This window comes from Chrysochloris asiatica, unplaced genomic scaffold (genome assembly GCF_000296735.1).
Source record: "Chrysochloris asiatica unplaced genomic scaffold, ChrAsi1.0 scaffold00468, whole genome shotgun sequence".
NCBI classification, from domain to species: domain Eukaryota; kingdom Metazoa; phylum Chordata; class Mammalia; order Afrosoricida; family Chrysochloridae; genus Chrysochloris; species Chrysochloris asiatica.
Window position 1 is genome coordinate 427,561 of NW_006408986.1, and position 961 is coordinate 428,521.

Consider the following 961-nt stretch of genomic DNA (forward strand, 5'->3'; position numbering starts at 1 on the left):
ATCATTGCTAAATTTGAGCCCATTAATGCTGCCACTGTGCCAATCCATTCATTTTGGGTCTTCCTCTTTTTCTTCAACCCTCCAAATTTGATATTCTTCTCCATTGACTGGTCCCTCCTGACATGTCAGAAGTATGAAAGACAAAGTCAGGACATCCTGGCTCCTAAGGAGTACTCTGGCTGTACTTCTTCTGACAGATTGGTTTCTTCTTGGTAGTTTCAATATTCTCCTCTAATACCATAACTCAAATTCATCAATTCTTGTTCAGTCTTCCTTATTCAGAACCCAACTTTTGCATGCATATGAGGTTGTTAAAAATGCCATGGCTTGAGTCAGGCAACCTTAATCCTCAAACTGACATGTTTGCTAGTCAACAGTTTAAAGAAGTCTTGTGCAGCAGATTTGCCCAGTGAAATACATTGTTTGATTTCCTGACTGCTGCTTCCATGAGTGTTGATGGTTGATACAAGGAAAATGAAGTCATTGACAACTTCAATCTTTTCTGCATTTATATGGATATTATTTACTGGCCCAGTGGTGAAGTTTTTTTGTTTTGTTTTGATTTTACATTAAGGTGCAACCCATACTGAAGACTGTGGCCTTTGATCTTCACCAATAAGTATTTTACGTCTTCTTGGCTTTCAGAAAGCAAGGTACAAGGTAGTAAGTATTATCTGCATAGCTTAGATTGTTAGTGAACCTTCCTCCAATCCTAATGCCATATTCTTCTTCATATAATCCAGCTTCTCAGATTATTTGTTCATCATACAGCTTGAATAAATATGGTGAATTAATACAATGTTGACGTATACCTTTCCTAATCTTAAATCATTTGGTGTTTCCTTGTTCTGTTTGAACAACTACCTCTTTCCTCATGAGCAAAACACAAATGCTCAAATGTTCAGGAATATACATACTTCACAATGTTGTCCATAGCTTGTCATGATCCACACTGTTAAAA